Genomic DNA, 27,914 nt, shown 5'->3' with positions numbered 1-27,914 from the left:
TAACAAACAGGATTTCTTGGAAATCTTCATAGACAGGTGGAGAGACCTGCCAGTTCTGTGGGCCACCAAAGACCCGATATCCCGGAATAAGGATTTGCGGAAAGCAGCACTGGAGAGCCTGCTCCCACTTGTGCGCAGACAGGTGGGGCGTGATGTGACTACTGAGCAGTTGGAGGTCAAAATTCGGACATTGAGAGGCACCTACAGGAAGGCACGCAACAAGGTCTTGAATTCTATGAGGTCTGGAGCTGGAGCAGGGCAGGTATATGTACCCACGTTGTGGTACTATAGCAGACTGAGCTTCCTGGATGAACACCTGGAGGTTAGGGAGTCACTTTCAAGCCTTCCCCCCAGAAGAAACAGAAGGTCCAGGCTTCCCTCCAGCCTTCCCTCCAGCCAACCTGCTGCTCCGTCTGCAGATGAGCCCTCTCAGCAGCCTTCCATCCTGGAGGAAGATCTGGATTTGCCTGGCTGGAGCCAGGTATAGTACTTTCAATGTGCAAATGTGTGGTGTTTAAATGTTGGTAAATAGATGTTAAGATGTTAAAGGTAAAAAAAAAGGTCCAGAGAAATGTGTTTTGCATATCATTAGTCAGTATTGGCCACTAATGTTTTTTTGAAAATACTTAAAAATGCAGGGGTCAGAATGATTGGCTTAGCAATTTCGTGAAAAACAGTTTGCAACAGTCATGAGCTGAAAATTGTGTGTTATTTCTGAACCCAAAAGTAAAACTGTAACTTTTTTAACTACAAAGGAGGAGACCAGCCAGCAGGAGGTTCAGGAAAATGCCAGGCAGGAGGAGGGCAGGGTGAGTGGCACAGAGGAGGTGGCAGGGCCACGTTTATTGGAGGAGGTTGCAGGCCCAAGTGGCTTGGAGGAGGTGGCAGGCCCAAGTCGCTTGGAGGAGGAGGCTGGGCCCAGTAGGAGTACCAGGTGTCAGGTGCCTCCACTTCGCCTTCAACCAAGAAGGCACATGAGGGATACGAGGATACGTGACGCATCACTGGCCCTCATTCGTGACGCACATGCCTGCCTCCAGCAGCAGGACTTTGTGACGGTCATTTTGGACAAAATTGACCAAATGACGGAGGACCAGCGCCTCCTCTTTGAGGGACTCCTCATAAGCCTAGCCAATAAGGCGGTGAGGGGTCTTCTCACTGAGGATACTGTAATTTGCACACATGGCCATCCTCAGCCACCAGCTACCTCACAACCTCCTCCACCTTCTTCTTCTTCTTCTCCTCCTCCTGCTCCTGCTCCTCATTCTTCTTCCTCTTCTTCTCCTGCTAATACTCATCATTCTTCCTCCTCTTCTTCTCCTGCTCCTGCTCATCATTCTTCTTCCTCTTCTTCTCCTGCTAATACTCATCATTCTTCTTCCTTTTCTTCTTCTCCTGCTCCTGCTCATCATTCTTCTTCCTCTTCTTCTCCTGCTAATACTCATCATTCTTCTTCCTCTTCTTCTCCTGCTCCTGCTCATCATTCTTCTTCCTCTTCTTCTTCTACTACTCCTCCTCCACCTTCTTCTACTACTCCTCCTCCTCCTCCTCCACCACCTTCTTCTACTGCTCCTCCTCCTCCTCCTCCTCCACCACCTTCTTCTACTGCTCCTCCTCCCATCCACCACCAGCTTCTTCTACTGCTCCTCCTCCACCACCACCTTCTTCTACTGCTCCTCCTCCTCCTCCACCACCACCTTCTTCTACTACTCCTCCTCCTCCTCCACCACCTTCATCTACTCCTCCTCCTGGCACGAGTACTACCCCTGTGGCACCGCCTCCAGCCAGGCAGAAGAGGAAGGCTGCTGAGAAGGCTGCAGAGAAGGTGAAAGAGCAGGCTGGAGGGAAGCCACCAAGGAAGGCCTTGAAGAAATCAAAAAAGTGACTCCCTTAATTCCATGTGGTGTACCAGAGGTCAGTCTGCTGTAGTACCACAACCTGGTGACATCTGCCTGCCCTGCTCCAGTTTGTGACCTCTGGGAGTCCAAGACCTTGATGCGTTACTTCCTGAATGAACCTGTCAAGTCCCAATTTTGGGCTCCAACTGCTCACCAGTCACATCAGGCCCCATCTGTCTGTGCACAAATGGCAGCAAGCTATCCAGTGCTGCCTTGTGCTTATTTACTTTATATTTGTAACCAAAATAAATGGTCATTTTTGAGTTTACAGTTCATACTTGTCCGTGTTTTTCATTAAAAAAATAATATAGCTTGTGAGAAGGCAGGTTATGTTTTTCAATAATTTGTATAAGGTGTAATTAGAAAGGGACAGATGAGATAAGACAAAGCCATAAGGTTTCAATGGGGGGAACTTGACATCCAAAAACAACAAGATGATTAGAATTTTTTTTGTAAAAAATTAAAGGGGAAAATTAAGAGCAGGATTTTAAATACAGGACCAAAATAAGGGGCCAATTTTTTTAGAAAATATAATTGTAACGGACATATGCATGCTGCAGGACAGTTATAATCGTCATGCAGGGAGGACTACAAGGAAGTGCATGGCTTGTCACAATTGGATGTACCACATTGTATTCTGAGCTCAAAGGGTTAATTGGACTTTTTCATTGCTGAATGCTAATGTTCCCTTTGCATAGCTAATGAACTCTCTCTTGTGTAGGTAACAGCCCCCCTGTGAGGTGTATGCTGATGGGGATTATGTGTGAGTGATAATTGTTTTAAAGGTTAATTGAATTCTATTGAGAAAGGAATGTGCCTGGCCAGAAAATGTTAAGTGGTTTGCGGTGCCGAAGCGTCTAGAGACTGGTCAAGTGATTAATTCAAGGAGATGTCATTGTTTCAGGGGGTCTGTGTTGAAGCCCCCTACTGGGTGAAGGGGGGGGCGGAAACTGTCATTGTTCTTGTAACAGTTGTAAGCAGATATAAGCAGGTGAAATATGCCAAATAAAGTCAGTCTGCTTGACCCTTCAAACGTAGCCCGTCTCGTTTCTTGGAAGGGCGTTCGATGGGATATACCGGCGGTACTGGCATATCGCAGCTTGCCAGGGAAAAGGACGTCTCCAACGGCTGAGACCCTCTCACCAGTGGGTAGCCGTTACAATAATTATGAGATCAGTAAGAAAAAGGTTTCACAAACTTTGTCAGAACTCTGTGTGAATATCAGTAACAAAAGAAAAAAAGAATGGTGCTGTTTTGTGCCATTCGAATTTTTTTTTTAAAGCGCTGCAAATAAACGATGCAATAATGTTGGAAGCGTGACGAATGTGCTATCTCCATTACAAACGCTACTTTTACCGAGGGTGTTCTCCAGTCTCCTACTTTTGCCCGGGTTTCTTAGCATACACACGACCGAGTTTCTCGTTGAGAAAACAGCCCGACGAGGAACTCGTCGATCCAAATTCGACTCCCCTCTCTTTTTGGCTCGTCGAGTTCCTCGACGGGTTTCTCGGCGAAAAGTGTACACACGACCGAGTTTCTCGGCAGAATACGTCTCCCATCGAGTTTCTGGCTGAATTCTGTCGAGAAACTCGGTCGTGTGTACGGGGCCTCAGTGTTAGCATGAGCAAGATAAAGAAATAAAAGCTCTCATCGTGAAATATGTCAAACACTCGAACGGTTTAATGAAGATAAAAATATGCTTACAACAAAACGAATAAAAAAACGCCAAACACAGGCACTTCCGGTTGGACGGTCAGGGTATTGCATCACTTCCGGTCACGTCTGGAACCTTACGCGTTGCGTCACGTCACGTGACTTCATCAGAGGTGTAGCACCTCTGATGAAGTCAAGTCACGTGACGCAACGCGTAAGGTTCCAGACGTGACCGGAAGTGACGTGATACCCTGACTGTCCAACCGGAAGTGCCTGTGTTTGGCTTTTTTTATTCCTTTTTTTTGTAAGCATGTTTTTCACTTCATTAAACCGTTCGAGTGTTTGACATATTTCACGATGAGAGCTTTTATTTCTTTATCTTGCTCATGCTAACACTCACGGTCGTCTTGGTGAGCTGACTTCATTGTACCTGTACCCGGATTGTCACTACTCGCAGAGGACGCCCCTGGACTCTATTTTGGTGCCTTTGAGGAATTCGTTTTCACGCATTACTTACTGGCTGGAGGTAAGCGCTCTGTGAGCTCAATCTTTGTGAAGACCCATCTAGATTGTCTACATTGATCATCCATGGACAGAAGTTTTAATATTTGCTGCACATCGATTTTATTCAATTTTGGACTTGAGTTATAGTTCACTGTATTAGTTTTAAACAGTTTGCTGCACTCAATTGCACTTATTCTTGGACTTGAGTTATAGTTCACTATAGATTTTGGTTCACTGTTTTCTTTTGATATAGGTTTTTCAATGGATTGTTATCAGTTTTGACTGATTTATTATTCACTTTTAGATTTTTCAATGTGCGCTCATCACTTATACTTTTATACAGATGAACGCATACTCAGTCAGCTTTTGGTACTCTCAAGTATTCCCAAATTGCGTCCTTGTACCAGTCCTCTCTCTTTTCTTCAATTATGGGCATGAGGGCTGGAGGCACATAGGAATATTCCCACCCGTAGTCCATGGCCACCTTCTTCATAACAAGGCGTTGAAGGCGGGCCAGTTTCGGCAAGGTGCGGGAATGTCCAAGTCCTAGCAGGACCATGGCGTCTGGCGCTCTCTTTGCAACAGTCAAGGCAGCAGGAATGGGGTTAAAATCTGCAACAACACTGGTGCTTGGCACCGCACCTCCCCGGGTTAACTGTGGAACATCCGCATGTGGTGCAGCATCCCTGGAGTGTCTCTTGTGTTTGCAGTGTTTGGAAGCACGGGACATTCTGCCCCAATGTGACTCCAGCTCAAAGCACTTGTCATCCCCAACATCAGACGAAGAGTCAATTTTAGAAGTGTCATACTCCTCCGCAGGCAAACACACACGTTCTCCAGCAAAGGTACTGACCTTATCATGTGTAATGGCCGGTGGGTCTCGACCACAGCCGTGTGAGACCTTGACAGGGCTCATCTTTTCAGGGGCGAACTAGGCGGGGGACCACCGTCATACAGACAGTCTCAGTTGCAGCATCAACTTTCACAGTGGACACACTATTTTTGTCTTTGGTGTTGCTTACCTCCGGTGACACGATGGGGGTAGCAGCCAATGGCAAGGTCAGTGTGGAAGAGACAGTCACTAGCTCCAGATCAGCGACATCTTCAGTGGGGGAGGGTTCAGGCCATGGGACCTCTTCCTCGGCGGTCACCGTTCAGGTGATCCAATCCACCCGATACTCACAGGGAGACTCAGCTGGTGGTTCCACTCGGAACAAGTAGTCCCGACATTTCTTACACCGGGCGAAAAGCAAAATCTGGACAGCCAGCTCCTAACAGCGGGTGCAGGACAGTCCGAGGGCCTCCATGCCACCACTGGAAAACAAGACAAACTTCCCCTGGGTCTGCATTCGGATCCCGGTATCGGTCAGGGGGACTCCAGTGGCAGCAGACATCGAGTTAACTCCCGGGGCAGACATCGGAGGTCGCAGCCTTTCAAATGGCGTCGGTGGCACCAGGGCCGTCTTTAATATGGTTTGGGCCCTGGGCAAACATTTTTTCTGGGCCCCCCAATGCAATTTTGCTCTTTACCCCCATGCCATGCCATGTCATGTGTAAAATAGAAGAACTTTTTAAAACACTGACCAGACCTGCACCTGCAATGAATGTCATGTCACAAATCCCAGCAATACATTATATAAAACACAATACAGAATACCAGCAGTTACAGAGGACTACAAATCCCAGCAATACATTATATAAAACACAATACAGAATACCAGCAGCTATAGAGGAACAACAAATCCCAGCAATACATTATATAAAACACAATACAGAATACCAGCAGCTATAGAGGAACAACAAGGGGCGTGGCTTGGCGCTCGGCTTGGATGGCAGCACATTATAGAAGCTCTGGTTAGCACACAGCCTACTTGCCTGATACCCGACCACCGAAGCACCGATGCTGGGCAAGAAGCTCCCAGGCTCGATCCCGACGAGAAAAGTCGACTCCCGCAACACGGAGCATTACAGACAACTTCTCCCAAAAACAGGCCGCTCAGTACGGGGAAGCTGGTCCCAAGATGGCGCCGACACACCACGAGGAGGACCTCAGTGGAGACTCCGACTCCGCAGCCTCTAACTTATGAGGACATGTCAGGCTTCACGGCGGACATAAAGTCCACCTTTTCTGCCGCGATTACGGACCTGAAAACCAATCTGGTGGTGCTCACAGAGAAGCTGTTAGCATCGGAGCACGCAGGCAGGCAACGGGACAAAGCCATACACAGGCTGGAGGGAGTGACGGTCTCCCATGCTAATCATTTCAATGAAATGAACAGACACCAGAAGACCTCGACAACAGAGGACGAAGGTCCAACATTAGGGTGAGAGGCATCCCAGAATTGGTGGATTCAGACCACATCCCTGCCCTCCAAAGATTGTTCAATAGTCTGCTTGAAAGACAGGAAGACATGGAGATAGAATTTCTGCGCGCCCATAGAGCTCTCAGACCTAGGGGCTCAGACACAGTGCCTCCAAGAGACATTATCTGCTGTCTCCAAAATTTCCAGCTGAAAGAGGAAATCATGCGAAAAGCAAGAAGGAACGACCGCGTTGTTTTCAATGGGGAATTATGTTATTTCAAGATCTATCCCAGATCACCTTAAAGAACCGTAAGGCCCTGCGTCCATTATTAGATGCACTGAGAGAGAAGGAAAAAAAGTATACTTGGCGAGAGAGAGAGAGAGAGAGAGAGAGAGAGAGACTTGTAAAGCGCAACACATGCGAACTGAATCGCCTCTGGGCGCTGTATCCATTTCATGGGTAAGGAACCCCTTGACCTCAGAAGAGATGGGTTTTAATCTTTCTCCTGAAGGCCAAGTGGTCCGACTCCAGTCGGATGGTGGTTGGTAGTGCATTCCACAGGCGAGGTCCCTGGACTGCAAATCTTCGATCTCCTTTGGACTTGTATCTGGCCTTGGGTATCTGGAGGAGGTTTTGATTGGTGGATCGCAGAATGCGATTGGGGTTATGGGCTTTTATTTTTTCGCATAGATATTGGGGGGCATTGCCTTGAATACACTTATGTATTAGGCAGAGTGCCTTGAAAGTGATTCTGTCTTTTACCGGCAACCAATGAAGGGATCTCAGTGAAGGTGAGATTGATTCCCATGGTTTTTTTCCCAGTCACTAGTCGAGCGGCCGTATTTTGAACGACTTGCAGACGAGTGATTTGGTATTTGGGGAGTCCTAGATAGAGGGCATTTGCGTAGTCGAGTCTGGAATTGATGATTGTTCCCACCACGACCGCAATGTCCTCTTTCAGGATAAAGGGCGTGAGTCTGCGTAGTAGGCGCAGCAGATGGTGGGATCCGCTGACTACTGACCCTATTTGTGCCTCCATTGTCATGTAGGTATCGAAAATGACTCAGAGACTTTTGACTTTGGTGCTAGGGGTGATAGTTTTACCCAGAATGGGTGGGGGAGTCCATGTTGACGCGGGGTGATTTTTCCGGTTAGCGTGAAACAGGAGAAGTTCTGTTTTCGAACCATTGAGTTTAAGATAACTGTTTGTCATCCAGTTATCTATTAGAGTGAGGCATTTCTCTAGTCCAAGAGAATGATCCTTTTTGTTGCAGATGCGGAAATACAGTTGTGTGTCGTCTGCATAGGAGTGGTAAAGTAACTTCTGGTTACTGATGATTTCAAAGAGAGGGCGAAGATAGATATTAAACAATACGGGCGATAAGGGAGATCCCTGAGGGACTCCGCATGACACCGTACGTTTTTCAGAAGTGAAAGACCCCAGTTTCACTATTTGTGATCGGTTTTCCAAGAAGGAGGAGAACCAGGGTAAAACACATTTAGCGACTCCGGCTACTTCAGCTAGCCTAGCCAGTAGTAGTCTGTGGTCTACAGTGTCAAAAGCCGCGCTTAGGTCCAGCAGTATCAGGAGACAAGATTCTCCTTCGTCTGCGGCCTCTAGAGCGTCATCCCATATATTAAGCAGCGCCGTTTCTGTTCCGTGACCCGGACGGAAGCCTGATTGAAACGGATCGAGTAATTTATGGGTGTCTAAATGCAGTTGCAGCTGTTGTACAACTACTTTCTCCATTACCTTGGAGAAGACATTTAGAGCTGTTATGGGCCTCCGGTTGTTTGGGTCTTTGGGGTCGAGGGTAGTTTTTTTTAGAATTGGTTTTATTGTACCTTGTTTTAGCAAGGTGGGCACCATGCCCTCCTTGAATGATTGGTTAATGAGCTGCGTGATAGCTGGTGCCAGTATATCGGCACTTTCTTTCAGCAGTTTAGTGGGGATGATATCATTGGGTGCTGTGCTATTACGCAGAGTCCTGATGATGTTTTTAGTGGCATCGATGGAAATGGGTTTTAGAGTGAATTTTGGTGGTTGCGATGGATTTATGTGGGTATTAGGTTTGTGATTTGGGGGGGAGTTGGTGACGGTTCCATTTTGCTGAATACTTTCACGGATTTTTTCAATTTTATTAATGAAATAATCCGATAATTCGTTGCAAAATTCTTGTGAATCAGAATTGGGGGCCTCTAAACAAGCTGGATTCATAGTCTGAGTGACCAGCTTGAAGAGTTCTCGGGGGCGGTTAAGGGCATTTGCGATGACATTGGAGAAATGATTTTTTTTGGCCGTGAAGATTTCTTTGTGATATTTCTTTGTTATTATCTTGTAAATGGTGTGGTTTTTATCTGAAGAGCACCTTTTCCACGCAGCTTCTGCTCTTCTACGCTCTTGCTTTAGCAACGTCAGCTGGTCATTAAACCAGCTGGAGTTGTTTTTCCGGATGCAAGTTTTGCGTTTTGGTGCTGCTAAGTCAGCTGACTGTAGTAGCGCCTTGTTGATGGCGTCAAGTGTTTCTGTGGCTGTTTGTTTTTGTTGGGTTGTTTTTATTTTGTTCCCTAGTGTTGTTTTGAAGAGTTCCGAGTGGAGCTTCTTCTGAGATCTAGTCCAGTGAGTTGTCACCGGTTTTGTCGTTTTTTTTGGGCTGGCATTTTTGGTGATTGTGAATTTGATGGCATGGTGATCGGTCCATGGTTGCGGCTCATTTCCCAGGACGTCAATTTCTAAATCTTGTTTGAAAATGAGATCGAGCGTATGGCCTGAGGCATGAGTGGGGCCTTGTATTAGTTGCTGCAGACCTAATCCTTCCAGATGGTCGATGCAGGCGTCGGCTACGGGGTCCAGCGAGGAGTTGGCCCAGAGGTTGAAATCCCCAAGCACCAAAAGGTGTTTGATGTTTAGGGTAAATGTGGAGATGAATTCCGTCAATAACGTGAGAAGGTGCGTTTTTGGGCCTGGTGGTCTATAGCAAAGTAGCATATGGACCGTATCTTGGGGATTTGTTTGCAGCTGCAGAGTGAGGGTTTCCATGAATGGAAGCGAGTTTTGAAGGACTGGTTTGGTGATCGAGAGGTGAGTCTTGTGGATCACCGCCAGGCCCCCCCCTCTTTGCCCCACTCTGTTTTGCATTTGAATGCGATAATTTGCTGGCACCAATTCTGCTAGAATGGTGTTGCAGTCGGCTGTCAGCCAGCTTTCTGTGATGAAGAGGCAGTCTAGATCGTGTTGAAGGATGAAATCATAGATTTCTTGTCGGTATTTTACTGCCGATCTTGTGTTGACCAAAGCGCATATTATGCGCTTGGGCTGGGGTACCTGCGCATAGTTTTTGACGGTTGATCGTCGATTGATTCTCAACAGTCGCTCATTCCTTAGAGCTTTTTTGGTGACAACTGGGAGTATAGAGGCAAATGGTTTTAGTTCCCGGATAGTTTCTGCAGAGTATTTTTGGTAACCCATGGTCGCAGAAAAAAAACGCAGGGAAGTAATGTTGATTGGGGGGGTCTTATATGGTGATGGGTGGAAGACTGTCCAAGTGAGCCGTCACTCGTTGAGTCTTCTCTCCCCGATTGGTCCAGAGGAAGGCGAAAAACCCCAGGCATGCTGTGCCAATCTGCAGCGATCGGGGAAAAAAATTCCTTCCTGACCCCTTAACGGCGATCGATGCAACCCTGGATCAATTGCCTAGGGGGGTGTGGGGGGGGGGGCACTTTGCGCTCATTGTCTCTGCAAATGGCCACCAGCATATATTCAGTGTCCCAGCGGACTTGCCAGACTTCTGTGAGGGCCTGGGGCTGGACACAATCGCTCTCCCAGACTGGTATTTTGATTTTGCTCTACCGCCACGCGAGCAGAGCCCATCTCATTCACTGCTCTCCTCTCCTGAGAAGAGGCAGTCGAAGAAGATGAAAAATGCCAAAGGTGGAGGATCTAGGAATGGAACCCCGGGACGGAGATCTGCTCAGACCTAATGATTTTCTGTCTGACAGTACTGCTCTGATACCCACAAGTAACTGGCTCTGCCCCAGACATTTTTCTAGAGTACCCCCCCTACCAGGGATTCCAGACCACCTCCTGAGATGATAACGGCCCTCCCTGTGGTGCTGTTTTTTTTTCCTTTTTTTTTTTCTTCAGCCTGGTGTCACAGGAAGGTATTAGCGGTGACTACATTCCTTGCCGGGTGGTATATGTACTTTAGTTCTTACACCCTACGAGGAAGCGACTTCCGCTTTAAGGTTCAATGGTATAGATGGGGGAACCTTTTTTGGCGGGAGGCAATCTCTAAAATTGTTTATTTTCGACTCTCCTCGTTTTGAGATGTTACAGTTTTTTTTCTTTTTCTCTCCTCATGAAATGCCATATTTGGCGTGTGTGTGGAGATTCAATGACGGGGTGCGCCATTCTGTTTTTGGGGCGCAGCTTGTCACCGACTGGTCGGGTTAATTAATTATTGCTTCACATTTGTTTAATTACAAATAGCTATTTTGTAGGCTGTGTGTGGTTAGGAGGTACAGTTACAGATTTACTTCTTTTTTTAAATATATACCCGTATTTATCGGGGTATTGCGCGCTCCGGTGTATAGCGCGCACCCCTAATGTAGACCCGAAATCAGGGCCATCTTTTCCATTGGGCACGCTGGGCAGTTGCCCGGGGGCCCCGCTTGCCTGGGGGCCCCAACGGCTGCCCAGTAAAAAAATGTGGAGAGTGACGGGTTAGAACTGCCCATGCCCAGTTTGCGGAAATTACAGAGAAGATCCGGTCCTCCACGAGTGCGGGGGGTTGCTGATGTAAGGGGGGAGTGAGTGCAAAAATGTAAGGGGGCACTGATATAAAGGTTCCCCCTCCTATATTAGTGACCCCCCCTTACCTTAGTGTATTTACTCTACGGAAGGTGGTCACATCAGAGTTCCCCTTTACATCAGAGTCTGCAGGATTCCCCCTTACAATGCAAGGGGGAAGTCTGCGGACCCTGATGTAAGTGGGAAAGAGAAAGCAGTGGACTCTGATACAAGGTGGTCTCTGGTCACCAGAGCCCCCCTCCACATCAGAGTTCCCCCCTTAGATCATATTCTGCAGCGTTCCCCTTTACATAAGAGTTCCCTTTCACTGTAAGGGGGAATCCTGCAGACTCTGATGTAAGAAGAAACTCTTTGCTGCCTGGGTTATAGTAACCTGACCTTCATGTCAATGAAGACATTTTTTTTTTTTTTTTACTTTTGTTTAACTTAAACACATTGCTAATAGCACTAGCTATATGTTTATAGTTTAAATACTGACATTTGCATTGTTCGGCACTGAAAACTATAATTTTAGGTACTTTTTTTTGCAGTGGCAGTAAAAAATGTGGTTCTGCCAGTAAATTTTATGATTTTTGTCAGTAAATTCTCGTGCGTGATTGTGTAGACAGGGCCCCAGTGCACTGTATATTGCCCGGGGGCCTATAATGCTCTTAAGATGACACTGCCCGAAATCCTGTAAAAAAAACATTTTACTACTTACAGTTTTGGTGTCTTGCCCGGCGTCCATCGGAGGCCTCGTCCGGTCCGGCGTCCGTCTGCGGCCTCTGTGGTGTCCTCTCGGCTTTTCCCACGCTGTCTTCGTGTCGAATCCCCGCTTCCCGCGCTCAGTCTGAATGCCTCCGCCGACATATACCGAGCGCAGTACACTCGGGTATATTGGGCCACGCTCGGCTTCTTACGCATAAACGTCACAGAGCGTGACTACGAGCGAAGCCGAGCCTGGCCGAGTGTACCCGAGTGTACTGCCCTCGGTATATGTCGGCGCAGGCATTAAAACTGAGCGTGGGAAGCGGGTATCGGCGTATATCGCGCACCCACGATTTTCCCCTTATTTTAAGGGGAAAAAAGTGCGCGGTATACGCCGATAAATACGGTATACTGCTATTCGCAGGTTCTGTTACCTTCTTGTCGTTTGGAGTGAAAGGGGCGCGCACTTCCACTTACCAGGTGGCCGCCTCCCTCTCCCCCACAAAGTGCACGGTCCTATTGGGCCGCGAGGCACTATTATTTTTTGACCTCAGAAGATAGGGCTCTATCGTGAGGTAGATCATACACTCTCCTATTCCTTTCCTAAACTAACTTGTTCTCTAACTTTCCTTTTCCTGTCTCTTATGTGGATTTGATTATTAGATTGTACAATCATAACTCGGTGTTCTTTCTCTTTTACATTTTGTTCTAGGCCCCAATAAGTGGGTGTCCGCTCCTGGGTCTGTCTCATGGCGTACTCCTCGCTTGGCCGCGCCCCGGTGGTGATCTCACATAATCTTCGAGGGCTGAATTCACCAGAAAAGCACTCAGTGTTGCTCAGGGAACTCAAAAAAGGTAAACCTCATTTCGTATATTTGCAGGAGACGCACTTTAAAACACACCAGGTGCCTAGACTCACCGACTCAACATTCTCTAGGGCAATCCATGCCACCAACGATCCTGCCAAATCCAAGGGAGTCTCAATTCTGATTCATAAGGATGCACCCTTCGAACTTACGGACCAGCAGGTAGACCCCGAGGGCAGGTTTTTATTCGTCAAAGGGATTTATGGTGGTACACCTTAAACTTTGGCGAACGTATATTTTCCCAACAGGGCCTATTTGTCCTTCTGTAGGCATTTAGTGCAACAGCTACAGTGCTTTGCGTCGGGATGCATAGTGTTGGGAGGAGATTTTAACATTCCGCTGAACCCCCTGGTGGACACATCCAACGGTAAAACTAGTGTGAAGTATAGGACCCTTAAGCAGATTAAATCCCTTTTACATTCTTTACAATTGATTGACACGTGGCGGTTCCTGAATCCGGATGGATGGGATTTTACGTTCTTTTCATTTTCTCATTAAAAGTACACGCGTATAGACTATCTTTTCATCACACAAAAAGATCTACCGATATTGACGGAGGCAAGAATAGGTAAAGGCTCAGTCTCGGATCATGCACCAGTTGCCATGACTCTAGATCTTCTTAAAAAACAGCCGAAATCACAGACATGGAGACGAATTTCCTCTTTGATTACTGACCCATTGTTGCTTGAGGAAATAAAGATGTCTCTAAAACTTTTTTTTGAACGTAATAACACACCTGATATGGACCCGCTGACGATATGGGAAGTACATAAGTGCACCATAAGAGGGGAACTAATGAAGATAGGTGCGAAACGTAAAAGAGACAGAGAGGGAGAGATTAGAAAAATTTCCAATCGCATACACGAGCTGGAAACGCTACACAAGCAATCCCTTTCCTTGAGCAGAGCCTCCGAATTGCTGGGCGACAGGAAAGCATTGCAACAGATCCTTGACAACAGGGCCAAATGCTTTCTGTTCTTTAAAAAGAAGATCTATTAAGAGTCAGGCAATAAAACAGGCAAATACTTAGCAAAAGCCCTGAGAGAACATATCCATAGTAACACTATTATGGGGATCAAGGGAGCCAATGGCAGGTTGGATGTGTCTACTGAGGAGATTGCAAAACATTTTCAATCTTACTACAATGATCTATACAATTTACCGCAACAACATAGGCCCCCGGGGATGTCGGGAAGTAGGACCCAAGTTATCAGGGATTTTCTTACTAAGAGTGGACTACCTACTCTGGACGGTCTCAAGACCGGTGCACTTGAAGATCAGATCACTCCCACAGAAATTCAAGACGTCATCAAACAATTAAGAACGGGCAAAAGCCCAGGCTCGGATGGCTTCACAGCTATCTACTATAGATCCCTAGCGGACCTCCTGTCAGAGCCACTGGCGAAAGCACTGAACTCTCTATCCAGTCCTAGAGAGGTGACCCCAGATTGACTTTCAGCCTATATTACAGTGATCCCAAAGCCGGACAAGGATCCCTCTGACTGTACAAGTTACAGGCCTATATCCTTGCTGAATTTGGACGTAATTTTTTTTCCAAAATAGTCGCTAATAGGTTAACACCACTCCTTCAGTTGTTAATTGGTCCCGGTGGGTTTGTAGAAAAAGACATGAGACCATGTCTTGAACTAGGAGAAAATGGACTTTACAGGCACAACCCAATACAATTATTAATATTTTAATAGAAAAAATACAAAAATACAAAATACATAGCAATTGCACTTGGTACAAAAGAAAGAAAGAAGAAAAAAAACAAAAATAATAGCAGAACCCAAATCTTATCACTCTATGAAAGAACCGCTTGATAGCCGCAGGGCTAGATTTAATTGATACACTGAAAGCGCTGGGTGGCGTAATAGTTTCAAAGGATGATATTGGATGAGTTCTTGGGTGTTTAAAAGTTCAGCTCGACATGTTTCGCGACATCGGCGCTTCTTCGGGAGCTTCTGAATGTTAAAAGACAATGTAATGTTGCCATTAGATATACACAAAATACATATATACTACTAAAGAACGCCTATGCATATAGGCCTCCAAGCGACTAATAATGCATGTATTTATGACCATAGTACTCACCGATAAACGGTGCTCAATTAGTTTGAAGAGAGGAAGGTTGCCAAATTGCGTCCAAATGCACACGTGGTCAGTCAGACCACACCAATTTGGGTGGGGTCTGATACCAATGACCTCAAACACATTCACCATACACCGTAGAGCAATGTTGTAACTAGTTGGGGTATTATTGATATTCTATAACAAAAGCAAAATAAAATAAAAATAATAAATATATATATATATAGTGAGCATGCATATGTTCTGGGAATTACCCAAAACAGAAGTTCCTTTTTCGATAAATTGGTATATATTTGTTTAAAAATAGGTAGGCCTCAAAATGGCGTCTTCAATAGCCAACTACCCTACCTCAGGCCTACCGGTTCTTGATACAACCATGAAGAACATGTTCCTATCTCTCCAATCCTCACTTATGGTAAATATTTCAACTATGTTTACCAACTTTTCTGCTGAAATGAAGGGTTGGGGGGAGAGAGTTCATCATGTGGAAAATAAAATTGAAGAACAAGCTAATACTGTACACAACTTGGTTGATGCATATAAAGAACAGATGGAAGACACTGACTGGATGCGTGCAAAAATCGCAGATCTGGAAGATCGCTCAAGAAGGGATAACCTTAAATTAAGGGGGGTCCCCGAGTCTATCACCCAGGCGGAACTACAAAAATTTGCAGGTGATATGATAGCAACCTTACTACCGGACATATCCCCTATTGAAAGAATGATCGATCGGATCCACCTAAACACCTTGAAGCATCCATCCCACGTGATGTTCTTATGAAGATCCATGAATGAATAACCACAAAATTCCATATAAATGGAGACATCCTGCCACACTATTAATAACATACAACGGGAAGACTACCGCCATCTCCAAACCTCTGGATGGACTACACCTACTACATTCATGGGGCATAATCCCTGAAATTTCCAATGAAGAGAGAAAAGCTGCTGAAGGAGCAATCTCTGGGAATGGAAACCGCAAAGGGTATACCATCCCTGCTGCCCAACAATACAATGAATAACTAATTTTGTTGCTATTAATTTTCATTGCAACTATATTCCCTGGATGCCTGTCTTACATCCTTTACTGTTTTGAACACTACCCACCATTATTGTCGGTCTGTTTGTCACACTCGACACTTGTTATTATTGCTACATTTATTATTTTATTACTTATAACCCCACAGCTGTGGGATATTTTTTTTTTCTCCTGAATAGCATAACTTGCCTTAGAAAAACAGAAATTTGAGTTTTGTTTTATATATACAACTCATTGCTACATATTATATCTTTGTCTTTGTTCCTCCTTTTTTCTTTTTGTTTTGTTCTTTTCTTGTTATTTTTGTTTATACAAGTGATGAACTGTAATTGGTAAATATTTTATTCACGAAATTAACAATCTCCTAGTTTGCCATCGTAAATTGGTTTATCTTTAAAACGACTTCTCTTCTGGAAAGTAAGTACTTTTACACTTTACCCTGCACATATTCTTATAAATCCTTAGAATGTCCATTCATTTTCTTACATTGAATGTGAAGGGCTTAAACCACCCGGCTAAACAAACTTCACTATGGAAAACTGCTATTTCCCATAACTGTGATGTACTCTGCATACAAGAGACACACTTTGTTCCAGGAGCAACTCCCCAATGTAAACATAAATCTTTTCCACATATTTTCCAGGCTAACTTCTCTAAGAAACAAAGGGGAATCTTGATTGCCATCCGTGACACTTTATACTTTCAACTACTATCCTGCGATACTGACCCTAATGGACGATTTATTATTTTAGTATGCATGTTAGACAATGTTCTGTACACTATTGCTAACTTTATGCCCCGAACCACGGACAATTGAAATTTCATAAATCTGTACTAAAAAAAATCTGTGAAGTGCAAAAAGGTCATCTGCTAATATGTGGGGATTTTAATTTGGTTCCAGATATTGCTATTGACTCATCCTCCAGCCCTAAAAGACTGTCGTCCCCACTAACCCCTTTTCTTAGAGAAAACGATCTATTTGATATTTGGCAGGGCTGTCACGTGACTGAGAGGGACTATACATTCCACTCTTTGCGTCACAATACTTATTCCAGAATTGATTTATTCATTTCTGACAAATGGCTATTACAAAATGTATTGGAATCTTGCATCCACACTATCACCTGGTCGGACCATGCACCCGTTAGTATTAAATTGGCTTACAATACCTCTTTTTTTTTTTTTTTTTTTTTTTTTTTAAATTGATAAGAAATTTTTTTTTTTTAACTTCAATACTTTTTTTATTGTTTCCATACAAGTACAAAGAAAAATTTACAAATCCGTTTCTCTTTTTTTTCCCTTTTCCATTCTTAGTGCATTTTATGTGCATACAGAAGATTAATTGCAAACATTAAAAGTGTCCATTCATCCCTTTGCCCCCCGTCCCCTCCCTCCCTCCCTCCTATCTTACTTTAAAGTGCATACACGTTTTGGATTCTATTCTTTTCCTTAGATTATTACCCATCTTCCCTTAATTTAAAGTGAGCGACCTATTTTACGTAGCCACTGTTCCCATATTGCTTTAAATTTTTTAAGGTTACCCCTTCTGATCCATGTTCCCCTTTCCTTCCCAATTGTGCTATTTATTACATTAAACCATTCCTCTACTGTGGGTGGATTTTGTGCTTGCCATTTTAGTGCTATTAGTTTCCTCGCCTGAAACAGGCATCTTATAACTGCTTCTAATGTATCCCTCTGCCCCATTCTCTCCTCAATACATCCTAATAGGCAGACCCTAGCTTCAAGTTCCAGAGTAATACCGAAAGTTGCATTTATAGTGTCCAGAATTCCAACCCAGTATCTATGCAACTTTGGGCATTTCCACATCATGTGGATGAGGTCCCCTGTATCTTGGCATCTGGGACATTTGTCATCCAACTTCCATCCAAATCCATATAATTTCTTTGGGGTATAATAGACCCTGTGTAGGAGAAATAAATGGGAGACCCGTTGTGACGGGGCTAATGAGACCCTTATCCCTAGTTCCAGTATTCTATCCCATTGGTCATTCGTTAAAGGTCCAATATCCTCCTCCCATCTCTGTTTGTTCCTGCTCAACTTCTCTTTTCCTATTAACTGATCACTGATCTGTTCATATAATTCTGAGATAAGACCTTTCAGAACCCCTGTCTTGATTAGTCTTTGGAGATGCGTGAGCTTTTGCCAGCTTATCGGCTGTGATTTAAATTGGGCTTGTAGTGCGTGTCTAACCTGTAAATAAGTAAAAAACATGGAATTTGGGATGCTAAATTCACTACTTAGCTCCGAAAAAAGTTTTAATGTGCAGCCTGTATACAATTGTGCCACTCTGGTTATCCCCCGTTTCTCCCATTCTTTTAGTTTCCCCATAGCCAAAATTTCTTTTAAATTATTATTATCCCATAATGGGGAATATTCTGTTAATCCTTTATAGCCCAAAGCTAATTTTACTGCTTGCCATATTCTCACCACCATCTTTACTGTTGGATTTTTCACCGAGAAGGAGTTGGCTTCTAAGGTCTCTATTACAGATCTATGGGGAGACCCTCTTAGTATCATTTTCCCGCTTGCGTTTCCTCCCCCCTCTATACTGCACCCCCCCAAATGCTGCAACTGTGCCGCCAAAAAATAACTATAAGGATGTGGAACCGCCAACCCTCCTCTATTTGTTGGTAATTGCAACGTTCGGAGACTGATCCTTGCTTTACCCTTCTTCCAAATTAGGGTCCTAAAGAGGGTCTCTATCTTTTTAAACCATCGGTTGTCAATCCATACTGGGGAGTTGTGGAGTATATAGAGCAATTGTGGCATCCATATCATTTTGATTAAATTACTGCGGCCGGCCACCGATAGTGGCAAATGTCCCCATATATCCGCTTTACGTTTAAATTTACCCAGAAGTGGCACTAGGTTATTATTTATAAATTGTTCTGGGTTACGTGTTACCACAATGCCTAGATACTCCATCTTCTCCCCAATTTTTAATTGAGGGATTCCTAGTCCATCCCTATTACTTGCCGGGTCCACTAACAAGAGTGTTGACTTTTCCCAGTTTATCACTAGGCCCGAGAATCGTCTGAACGCTTCTACTGTTTGAACTGCAGTTTTAAGGGAAGTTGTAGAGTTGCCTAGAAAAAGAAGGATATCGTCCGCATAAAGTGCGACTTTTTCTTCCTCTGCTCCTCTCTGAAACCCCTGTATTACCTGTCTTGCTCTAATAGCAATCGCCAAAGGCTCAATTGCCAGGGCGAAGAGGAGGGGGGACAATGGACATCCCTGTCTCGTTCCCCTTTCCAGTTCAAACAACTGTGAAACTTCATTATTTATTTTTATTTTGGCCCTTGGGGAATTATACAATAGCTTACAATACCTCTAAACAAAACTCATACCTATGGCGTATCAATAATTATTTAATGAAAAATCCAAATAATGCTAAGTTTCTTACCCAAAAATTGACAGATTTTTTCTCTGATAATGGTGGATCGGTGTCCGACCCGGCGGTAGTGTGGAATGCTCACAAATCTTTTATGCAAGGCTTATTTATGCAACTAGGATCACGTGCAAACAAAATTGAAGTCTCAAAAATTGGAAGAACTGACTACCAAGATAGCTGATGTAGATTTAAAAAATAAGACTACTCTGTCACCCAGCCTTCAATCCCAATTATTCAAGCTTAGACATGATTTAAGGTCTGAATCTTATGAATTTCACCTAAAAAAACCTGAAAGCTACCTCATACACTGCAAACAATAAAGCGGGCAAAATTATGGCCAATCACATCAGAGGTCTAATGCCGCGTACACACCATCACTTTATGTGATGAAAAAAAACGACACTTTCTGTGAAGTAAAAAATGACGTTTTTGAAACTTAAATTTTCAAAGACGAAGTTGCCTACACACCATCGTTTTCTCACAATGATCTTGCAAAGTGAGGTTACGTTCCACCACGTTTTACCATTGAAGCTTGCTTCATAAGTAGCTTCTGGGCATGCGTGGATGAAAAAACGTCTTAGAAAACAACGTTTTTTGCTACACACGGTCAATTTCTGTGAAGTAAAAAGTGCACTTTTGAAAAACGACACATAAAATTGAAGCATGCTTCAATTTTTTTTGGTCGTTTTTTACAAGACATAAAACGACGTTTTCCCCCACACACAGTCAATTAAAGTGACGTTTTTAAAAACGTCATTTTTTTTCATCACATAAAGTGATGGTGTGGCATTAGATTTAAGACTAAAATTGCCTATCTTTACCACCCAACCTCCAAAGAAAAACGTACCAATCCCCAATCCATTGCTGACGCATTTAGTACATATTATAACGATCTATATAATCTCAAAATGGATGCCGATACTCATCAACCAACATGCGAGGAAATTAAATCTTTCCTAGACCATATTAAACTACCTAAACTATCAGAAAAACATCTTAAACAGTTGAATACTCCCTTTACGGAAACTGAAATCTTTAAGACAATAGACAACCTACCCCCATCCAAAACCCCTGGTCCAGATGGATACACCGGAGAATATTTTAAATTATTTAGAAACTTATTAACCCCACACCTGACAACATTGTACAATCACTGTGTCTCCTCCTCTTCTTTTCCAAATGAAATGCTGAAGGCCATTATAATTACTTTTCCCAAACCAGGTAAAGAACCTACCTCCCCTTCCAACTTTAGACCGATATCCCTGCTCAACGTTGATTTAAAAGTATACGCTAAACTGATTGCAAAAAGACTGGTTCACATTCTCCCAGAATTGATTCACACAGACCAAACCGGTTGTACAAAAGGACGTCAAACTTCAGACGCCACTAGGAGATTGATAAATGTAATACATAATGTAGAATAGACAGGAATGCCTTCTCTGCTTCTCTCACTGGATGCAGATTATTTGAATCTAACACTTCAAAAATTTGGATTTACAGGACCCATTCTGGACGCAATATTGGCCCTTTATACCTCTCAGACAGCCCAAGTCTTTACTTCCGGTCTTCTCTCTAAACCTTTCCACATATCTAATGGCACCCGACAAGGCTGCCCATTATCCCCATTGATTTTTAATATGATGATTGAACCCCTGGCTGAACATATTAGAACTAATGCCAAGATATCAGGAATTACTATAGGAAACCAGACCCAAAAAATGTGTTTGTTTGCAGACAATGTTATTTTAATGTTAACCAATCCCTTTTCTTCCCTGATAGAAATACAAAATGTTTTATCCTGGTTCGGTAGACTCTCATTCTACAAAGCGAATACTTTGAAATCATCTATTTTAGACATCGGAATTGATGCTGTGCCTAAAAATTTGCTACAACACCAATTCCCATACATTTGGGAAGACACTAATCTCCCATATTTAGGCATCCACCTCACCAGAACTACCAAATTACTATATGAACACAATTACCTTACCCTTAGGAATAAATTACAGGTAGACCTTCAAAAGTTGAGCAAACATGAACTTTCTTGGTGGGGCAGATTATCTGCCTTCAAAATGATTCACCTATCTCAAGTCTTGTACTTTTCCCGGAATTTGCCCATTCCTATTCCCAACATTTTTTTTAAGTCCTTACAAACACTTTTATCCAAATTTATCTGGAATGGGAGGAAATCCAGATGTGCTCACAACAAATTAATAAAACATAGAATGTATGGATGAGTGGGATACATTGACTTTCAAGATTATTACCATTCCTCCATTTTAACACATTTAAAGGAATGGTTTTTCACTATTCCTACTACTCAATGGGGAAATATAGAATCTATTTACTGTACATATGGACCAGCCAACCTATGGTTGTTCGGAGCCATTTTAGGTGTTCACATCCTAACACATTTACCTCCTACAATGGCTGCCTCCATTAAAACATGGCTCAAATTTTTAACTTCTACTGAACTAATGGATCCTAGTGTTAACATTGCAATCCCTATCCAAACGCTATATCTTCTCATTAATCACATCCTGATTGCTTCCTGGCACAAAAAAGGCATCAAATATCTACACGATTTTTACTCTAATGGATATAATAAATCCTTCCAATCTATAAGATCCGAATATGGCCTACCTCAATAAAACTACCCTCAATATATGCAAACAGTACATTGTTTATACAAATTAGGCCAATTCTCTAAATTCATTTACACTCCGGCTTGGACTTATTTATCTTCACCAATACAACAGAAGAAAGGCATTTCCTTATTCTATAATTTACCACAAAAAAAAACATATTTTCACTAAATCCTCTTCTCATATACTATGGGAAAAAGACCTAAAATGTTCCTTCACGGATGATCAATGGCACAAGGCTTGTAGAGCCAATCAATCTGCTTCCAAATGCACTTCCCTATGGGAAATATCTACAAAAATTACTCTACGTTGGTACTTTACTCCAGCAGTAATGTCCAAATTTGACTCCCAAACACCTAAAACATGTTGGAGACTCTGTTCCGACAAGGGAGACTTGTTCCATATATTGTGGAGTTGCCCTAAACTCACAGCCTATTGGACAAAAATGTTCATTATAATTTCAGAATTTACGCGAATACATGTAACACCTGACCCAGCATTAGCTCTGTTATCCCTGGGGATAGAAAAATTTAAAACCAAGTTACAAAGAACAATAACCCATCTACTCTTAGCGGTGATTATAGATCACTAGAAAATGGAAGGATTCTACTCCACCATCCCCTGATGATGCTATTGACCTCACTAACCTCCATAATTCATATGAAAAAATTTGAGCATCATCCTCAGGCTTACTCCATAAATATGAAATTCAATGGGCTCCTTGGAATCTCTGGTTTAATAATTTAACATGATTTATTTTGCTTCTTTTATTTCCAATACCTATTTCTTGTTGTATTATCGTCTCTTACAGGGGGATTGCCTCCTGAACACTATGAGCCCCTGTGGGGGTGTTCAGGATTATCAATCCTTCTTTTTTACGACTTATGTAAAACTCTGTTCCATTAGTAAATGTTTCTAGACATTCTTTAACCACACTCATATTGAAACTTACTATTCTCATTCTTCCTATGTAACTTTTTCTTTATCTATATACTTGATGATATATACTGTTTCATCTCTTGTATACTGTATAACATTGCTTATATATCTACTATTGTGAAATTTGAAAAATCCAATAAAAATCTATTGAAACAAGTGCTCGATTAGCACGAGGTTACAGGAGACAGCATACAAATTGTTGACACACTGGTACTTGACACCTACTAAATTGCATGTTTGGAATCCTCTAAAAAGCAATAAATGCTGGAGATGCAACAATAAAAGGGGCTCTTTATTTCACATTTAGTGGAGTTGCCCTCTGAGGCCTCGTACACACGGGCAAACATGTCCGATGAAAACGGTCCGCGGACCGTTTTCATCGGACATGTCCGCTGCCGGATTTTGGTCTGATGTGTGTACAGCGAACGCGGTGACGTGGTCACGACGTGGCCGCGACAATGACGCGGCGACGTGCGCGACCCTGGAAGGTCAATGCTTCCACGCATGCGTCGAATCACTTCAACGCATGCGAGGGCTTTCGGCCGAGCGGACATGTCCGGTGAGTCGTACAGAGGACCAAACATGTCCGTCGGACAGGCTTCCAGCGGACATGTTTCATAGCATGCTATGAAACATTTGTCCGCTGGAAACCTGTCCGCTAGGCCGGGAATCCGGTCCGGTCGGCCGTACACATGACCGAACATGTCTGCTGAAACTGGTCCGCGGACCAGTTTCAGCAGACATGTTCGGTCGTGTGTACAAGGCCTTATACATATACTTATACTTATATAAGGTCAAAGACCTGATTATCAAGATCACTGAGACCACATTGTCACTTGATGCTGCATGCTGTCTTCTGCATATTTCCAACTGGTCCTTGAAAAAGTAAAAAAATTCACTCACAAAACATCTAGTGAATGCGGCCAAATCTCTTATTCCAAGCCTTTGGAATACGACTCGATCCCCTTCTATGTCAGAGTGGTTTCACAAAATTTCAGAGATTCACGAAATGGAGGACACACTAGCCCAATCCAAAGAATTGGTAGAGGGGTTCCATGAGACATGGCGACCCTGGATAATTTTCAGGTACTCGGAGGCCTACTCCGAAGCGTCACGGTTACAGATTGAGGAAAGTGAAAGTCCCACTTAACTTCATGTCATTTCAAAACCACCTTGATTTAAGCCTTTTTTTTTTTTTTTTTTATATATATCCTCAGTTCCCACCTCTGAGTCTGTTATACATGCCTCACGATCGATCCACATTCGAATGTATTTCTCTTTCCTTTGATCTCTCTTCTCATTATGTTATTTCTCTAGGCTTTTACTCTTTTCCTCATCCCTTTTCTTCTCTCTTGGTACACACTGCATTTGTATCAGTAATAACAGGACACCAGTTTTAAGATCATATACATGACGAGAGTCCTGTTTGGATAAGGTTATCTGCAAAATTTGCCTACAGTGACTATGTTAATAGCTTTTCTCTTCTGCCATTTTTGTATGTTCCAGTAGTCTTCACCGAGTTCATCGATGGTATGACACACGATTATACGTTATGTAGACTTGATACTGCATTCTTTTTACGATTGTCCTATGTGCTGTTATGACTTGTTTTTCAATAAACTTCTAATGTTAAAAAAAAAAAAAATCCCAGCAATACATTATATAAAACACAATACAGAATACCAGCAGTTATAGAGGAACAACAAATCCCAGCAATAATACATTATACAGGCTGCTTGATATATTATTGCAGGGATTTGGTGTTTTTTTTAAACAGGAAACTTTAAAACAGGTCCCCCTTACCTGTTTCTGAAGCCTTGTAAGTTGCGTGGTGGCTCTGCGGGCGTGTGTCCGGCCTGTGTGGTGAGCAAACCTCCCGCCTCCAGTAGTACAGACCGCCCCCCCCCAATAAAGCACCCCCCATTATTACAGAGCCCCCCACAAGCCATTCCCCATTAGTACAGACCCCCCACAAGCCATCCCCCATTAGTACAGAGCCCCCCACAAGCCACCCCCCATTATTACAGAGCCCCCCACAAGCCATCCCCCATTAGTACAGAGCCCCCCACAAGCCATTCCCCATTAGTAAAGAGCCCCCCACAAGCCATCCCCCATTAGTACAGAGCCCCCCACAAGCCATCCCCCATTATTACAGAGCCCCCACAAACACAAGCCATCCCCCATTAGTACAGAGCTCCCCAAAAGCCATCCCCCATTGTTACAGAGCCTTCCTGTCAGGGACCTGCCAATAGGCTCCGGCGTGCACGCATGCGCACACATACTAATGGTCGGAATCAAAACCAGTCACCTATTCATGTGCGCAGGCGCGCCTCACATGCACACGGATATGTGCCAAATGCGCGCATCTGCGCGCCAAATGTGCGCGTGCATGCGCCTACTACACGCGCACGTGCACGACGGCGGGAACGCACGCGTGCTCGTTAATGCGCGATTGGCGCCACTCAGCCTTTAAAAAGCTAGCAGCTGCAGTGACACTTTGCTGTCTGATCTGCAGCATTGTACCAGTGAAATCTGTGACCTGTTGTAACCTGTTACCTCAAACCGACCCGGCTCCGTCTGACCATCCGACCCTCTCCACTCCGACCCCTGGCTTGCTCTGACTCCGCTCTGCTCTCCTGCCCACCGTTACCAGACCCTGTGCCTGAATCTGACTACGCTTGGTTAACCCACCTGATTATCTGCTTACCCGGTTTGCTTCACCAGCTCCTGCTATCCAGTGCCTGTGCCAGCTCCAGAGACGCTGTCTCCTGCAACCACCGTCCCGAAGGACCACCAACCGTGCCGAGCTGCTATCATCACCAGGCACTCCTACCTCGCCGTGTTCCAAGCTTGCTGTCCCAACTCCAGCAGCTCCAGAGCCGGGGCTGTAAGAGAGGCCTCTTCCTGCACACTAGGCTCTGGCTACAAGGTACGTTCCAGTACATAACACCCCCACAACCACAAGCCATCCCCCCATTAGTACAGAGCCCCCCACAAGCCATCCCCCATTATTACAGACCCCCCCCATTAGTACAGACCCCTCCACTAGTGCACTCACAGAGGCCACCACAAACCTCCCCCCTCAGGACAAACCCCACCCGGGCGGCAGCTGGAGAGTACAGTGTGCAGCTGCGCCGCCCGGGTGGATCGTGGAGGAGGATTTTAAAAAAAGTAAATACCATGCCGCGGCCTCAGAGAAGGAGAAGGAGGGAGCGGCGCACTCTGGCGCTTGAGCGCCTCCACCTCCATGGCACCTGGGTGAACTGCACCCCGCGCAGCGCTGCTGCTCTGAGGTCTCGATCGCCACTGAAATTCCGCCTGAATGGGCGGCTCTGCTTTGGGCCCCTAACAGTGACAGGGCCCTCAGCAGCTGCCCCGTTTTGCCCTGTGGTAAAGACAGCTATGGGTGGCACAGACATGGTTGCCCGTCTCTCTCTCGTGGGCGGGCAATCACTCTGTCCTTGGCGCCAAACTCGCTCTACGTCTCACGCAGGGGTGGGTGACTCCTCCCACCCTGAGTTCTTTTTCTCGTACCTTGCAGGCACACGTGGCTCCGCTGCATGTGCGCCCAAACCTCAATGGCGACGTAAACTCTTTCCTTTCTGACACAGTCCAACACCACAACAATTCCTTGTATTAATGGCGGAATAAAACTTCTGAATTCGGTTTTTCGAGTTAACAGCCTATCCCGACGAGCCCCCATGTGTAGCACTACCCCCGGAGGAGCTGCTGGTTTGTTTTGGGTGGCACATTTACCTCGTGGCTCTCCCAATTCCTAGGGGTATATGGTGCATATAGCAGTAGTAAAGGAATGTCCGCAACAGGTGCCTTTTGCTGTGCTCTTTATTACCCAGCTGGGTAAAAACAATAAACTGGTGGTGAAAGGATAGAGTTGAAGGAAGAAGGAGAACAGCAGATTCAGGCGTAGTACTTGGAAACAGTCCTGCTCTCATATGAAACACTTTTTGCACCACTCCTGCCTGAGTGGGTTTTTTCGTACCCGGACAGGCCTGACCTGGCAGCCGTTGTATCACTCGAACCATTTTCTGGGAAAAGTCTCTACCACAGACCCTCCTGGTATGAACTCGAACTTGAGGAAAAGTCTCTGCCACAGACCCTCCTGGAATGGACTCAGGGAGAAACCTCTGCCACAGGCCCTCATTGATTGCAATTACGGAGACAATCCTCCTTGAGGCCGGGTTCACACTAGTCCGACAAACGCTCAGACATTGGGAGCTCATGTCGCATGACGTGTGAAAATTAATGTTTCCCTATAGGAGCCGTCTTAACTGATCCGACACATGTCGGAGCGACTTTGCAAATGCTCCCTGTACTACTTTGGTCCGACTTTGATCCTACTTCACTCCATTGAATATCATTGAAGTAGGATCAAAGTCGGATTGCAGTCTTGCACGCTCCGACTTTGGAATGCGACTTGTACTCTGCTGATCTTGAGGGGGAACTCGCCAAATTTTAACAAAAAAAACGGCATGGGTTCCCCTCTGAGAGCATACCAGGCCCATGGGTCTGGTGTGGATTTAAAGGGGAACCCCCTACGCGAAAAAACGGCGTGGGGGTCCCCCCAAAAACCATTCCAGACCCGTATCCGAGCAGCAGCCCGGCCGGTCAGGAAAGGGGGTGGGGACGAGCGGTGCCTTCTGCCGTGCCGCCTAGCAGCTGCTTTCTTCTTTGTAGCTCTTTTACTAGCAGCAGCGGCCAGCCCGGGCTTCCTCCGTCGTCTTCTTCCTAGTCGCCTTCTTCTTTCCTCTTCTTTTCTTCCGGTGTTGACTCGTCGCTCCCTCCCGCTGTAATGCTGGCTGCGCGGTGCGCAGCGATGTATATAGGCCTCTTATGACATCACAGTCCCAGCATGCTCCGGGTGGCGACGAGGAAGAAGACGACGGAGGAAGCCCGGGCTGGCTGCTGCTGCTAGTAAAAGAGCTACAAAGAAGAAAGCAGCGGCGGCGCAGCCCGGCAGAAGGCACCGGAGAGTAGGAGAAGAACCGGGGAGCGCGGAGAGCAGAAGAAGAGAGTGGAGAAGACAGAAGAAGACCCCGAAGTCA

This window comes from Rana temporaria, chromosome 9 (genome assembly GCF_905171775.1).
Source record: "Rana temporaria chromosome 9, aRanTem1.1, whole genome shotgun sequence".
NCBI classification, from domain to species: Eukaryota; Metazoa; Chordata; class Amphibia; order Anura; family Ranidae; genus Rana; species Rana temporaria.
Note: the sequence above shows the minus strand (reverse complement) of the source record.